Raw genomic sequence first — 4,164 nt, forward strand, 5'->3', positions numbered from 1 at the left:
ATAGAATTAAATAGTTTAAATTTAAAACCAATCGTTTAAGATAAAAAAAAAAAAAACTCAAAAATTAACTCATATTGTGAAGGGTTAAAATTAGATGTCAACAGCAGACCCCGACCCCCTCCACCCCGAGGCCTCTTGCCTTGAGGCAGGCCTCTGCCCCCCTTTACCCCGAGGCCGCTTGCCTCGAGGCAGCCCCACCTCGAGGAAAAATACTGAAACTTATTACTCCCTCTGTCCCATTTTATGTGGCAACATTTCCTTTTTGGTCAGTCCCAAAAAGAATGTCACTTTCCTTATATGGTAAGTATTGGGTAAGTATATTTTTCTTTTACCCTTGTTGGTCCCACTTAATCTTAAAATAATACTTCAATACATTTATGAGGAGAGAAAAAAGTGAGTCTACTTTTTAAAGGGCAATTTGATAAACATTTCAAAGTTTTCATTTATTTCTTAAACTCCGTGCCCAGTCAAATGTTGCCTCATAAAATGGAACGGAGGGAGTAATAAACAATGGTAAGAACTATATAAATACATATACATAATCCACTTAGATTACATGAAAAATAATTGAAAAGAACAAAATGCTTCCATATATAGTACATATGTGAAAAGAAAAAAATGCTTCCATATATAGTACATGTGTGAAATGACTAAATAATTGAAAACAAAAAAATGCTACCATATATAGTACATGTGTGAAATGACCGACAACTTAAATTGTCAAAATAATTGGAAGATCGTGGAAGGAGCCGTTTTGGAAAAGTAAATAGTATAATTAGTGAGGATAGCAAAAGGAGCGTTTGTGGGTTCGATTACGGTTCATTTAATAATATAATTTATGTAGAAATAATTAGTAAAATATGCAAGAAAATGAGAAAAAAAGGAAAACATAAATGCTGGCTTTTTAGCTATGCCACATCAGCTGGCCAATGTTTCTGCTTTATATATATATAGATAGATTAGTTGAATGACTTTATACGTGAAAGTGAAAATAATTAAGTGGTTTTTCTGATATAAAACAAAGAACAACAAAATACCTTTTTAAATAGTTGGTGAGAATATGAAAAGTCAATTCTTGACAACTACTATTAGAATAATGTAGTCCAAAAATATAATGGCTTTAAGACACAGAATTGCTGGATATAATTCACTATTTTAAAGATGAAAATTGAGAACCAGACATGTTTGTATCAATGTGTTAATAACATAACTATTTTGGCCACTTTGACTAAGTCCTTGGCTTCACGTGAACCCATGTTTCCCTCCCGAGACCATATATAATAGTGTTATATTTTTAAAAAATATTGAAATATAGATGTGTGAATCCAATCTCGGAGTATCATATAATGCGATGATGACTGGGTGCACCACTGTACGTGAAGTTAGAAATTTGAATTTTATATTCATCTTCTTTTATTTTTCTTTCTAAAATTAGATAATACTTCTCTAAATGGTTGTTGGTAACACTTTTGACATTTTGATTTTTTAACGGCTTTCAGCAATAAGAACCTAAATATTGAACCGATCAAATTTATATCTTAGATTAACCTTTTTGTAATAATGCACCCATCATCTCAATATCTTGGATACACCTCTGATCATTATCTGACGAAAATATAACTTGAATTGATTAAGTGACTTTATACGTGAAATGACAAAATTAAGTAATTTTCTATTACAAAGAAAATTGACTTTCTGAATAGTTGAATGATTATGTGAAAAATCAACCCTTGACATCTACTACATGAATTAAAAATAATATAGCCTAGAATTTTATTGATCTAAAACTGAAAATTAATGGATATAATCCACTACTTTAGAAATAAGAATTGAGAACCAGACATGTTAGTATCATACTTTAAAAGTGGTCATGACCAATATCTGATAACAAAACTATTTTGGCCACTTTGACTAAGTCCTTGACTGAAACAACTCAAAGTTTGACTTGAGAAGGACCATATTATACCAGCCAAATTTGCAAATTTGAAGAAAACTTGTTTCCTATTGATCTTCAATTTATGTTGTTTACTAGAGAAATGTGTTTAATTATTTTTTGTCGAAAACATTTATGAAGATTACTCTTCTATCTCAATTTATAATGCATAGTTTCAATTTTCAAGAGCCAAATCCTCTAATTTTTATCATAAATTCAGGCATGAAGTCTTTAAATTTTTAAAGTAAAATTTATATATTTAAAAACTACGTAAAAAGTACTATAAGTCATAATAATTGATCCGCAAACCATCTTCTAAGTGGTCGCGTTTAAGTAAAAAATTAGAGTTTTTAATATTAACAAACCAGGTTGAGATATCTTAATCTATCTCTAATAATATAAAACACTATTAATTTGCGATCCAATTTTCTTCAAGGGTCATTACCTATTCTAACAAATTCCACAAGATACTTCGTATCAAAAAATAATATGAGTGAAGAAATTCCGTTTATATATTTGTAAAATCGGTTTGAGAGTCATTGAAATTTAATTCAAAATATTTGAGCATGAGAAATTTTAATCTCTCGGAGATCTCATAAAAATAAAATACCCTTTGCAATACGACTTTATTAGGCAGATTGAAAAATCTCCTAATTTTTACACAATTCATTGACAGATAGGTCACTTACTATAAAATTACGTTCACAGGTTGAAACCCATAAGTCTTAGTTGTTTGTTAATAATTTGTGTTTTAAATTGAGACACCGATAATTCAAGTAGGGAATAAATAACTTATTATTCAAATGTAACAAATATATTTTTGACTATTATCTCTTAATTTTCTTTGCTCTTCATTTTTCAAGAGTTCCACATATCATACATCATCTAGCAGGTCCCATAAAAATAAAACACCCTTCTCAACACGGCTAAGACAGATTGAAAAATGACAACATTTTCAAGACAAAAACAAAACAACCCAAATTTGCAACAAAGACATAACGAATCATTGTAATGTCTAAGAACGAGAATTGTTGAATATGATCCACTACTGTAGAGATGAGAATTGAGAACCACACACATCTATATGATAGTCATATGTACTGGGGGGAAAATGGGTGTAAATGTGTAACACATGGATAAAATTAATAAAAAGACCAAAAAAAAAAAAAAACAACCCAAATTTAACTTAAAGAATGATAATATTTTTTCTAATAAAATACAGACAAAAAAATGTGTGAATTAAAAAGAGAAAAAGGGCAGCCAAATTCACAATATTTTGAGACAATACTTTACGAATTATGACATGAATTGTCATCAATAATAGGAACCTAGTGTTAAGATATTTATTTGCTAAATTATTAAAATTGATGATTTGGTTTATCTTTTTTTCAAAAGTTTTGCTTGAAAAAAAGTTCCACATGGTTAGACATCGATATTAATTGAATATATCATTTAAATTGAGTGAATGACTTTATACGGAAAAATGACAATAATTGAGTGACTTTTCTGTCACAAAACAAAGAACAGAGAAAATGACTTTTTGAATAATTGATGATAATATGAAAAGTCAATACTTGACACCTGCTATATAAATTCTCAGTAGTCAAATTAAAGATAATGTAATCTAGAAATTTGTTGGCTTAAGACGTAGAATTGCTGGATATAGCCATTACTTTAAAGATGAAAATGAGAACTAGACATGTATGTATTATTATGTAATATGTAATAACAAAACTATTTTGGCCACTTTGACTAAGTCATTGGATGACGGAGAATTGTAGGCTTTTCATTTTTTAAAAGAGCTTGAAAATAATTCCACACCATCATTATCTAACGAAAATATAACTTGAATTGATTAAGTGACTTTATACGTGAAATGACAATAATTAAATAATTTTTATGTAACAAACCAAAGAAGAATGACTTTCCGAATAGTTGAGTGATTATGTGAAAAATCAACTCTTGACATCTACTACATGAATTAGAGATAATTTAGCCTCGAGTTTTATTGATCTAAAACTGAAAACTATTAGATGTAATCCACTACTTTAGAGATAAGAATTGAGAACCAGACATGTTTATATCATACGTTAAAAATGGTCATGACCGATGTCTAATAACAAAACTATTTTGGCCACTCTGACTAAGTCCTTGACTGAAACAACTCAAAATTTGACTTGAGAATGACCATATTTTCTCTGATAGCAACCAAATTTGCAAATTTGAAGGAA

The sequence above is a fragment of the Solanum tuberosum genome, unplaced genomic scaffold, assembly GCF_000226075.1.
Source record: "Solanum tuberosum cultivar DM 1-3 516 R44 unplaced genomic scaffold, SolTub_3.0 scf00918, whole genome shotgun sequence".
In the NCBI taxonomy this organism is placed as follows: Eukaryota; Viridiplantae; Streptophyta; class Magnoliopsida; order Solanales; family Solanaceae; genus Solanum; species Solanum tuberosum.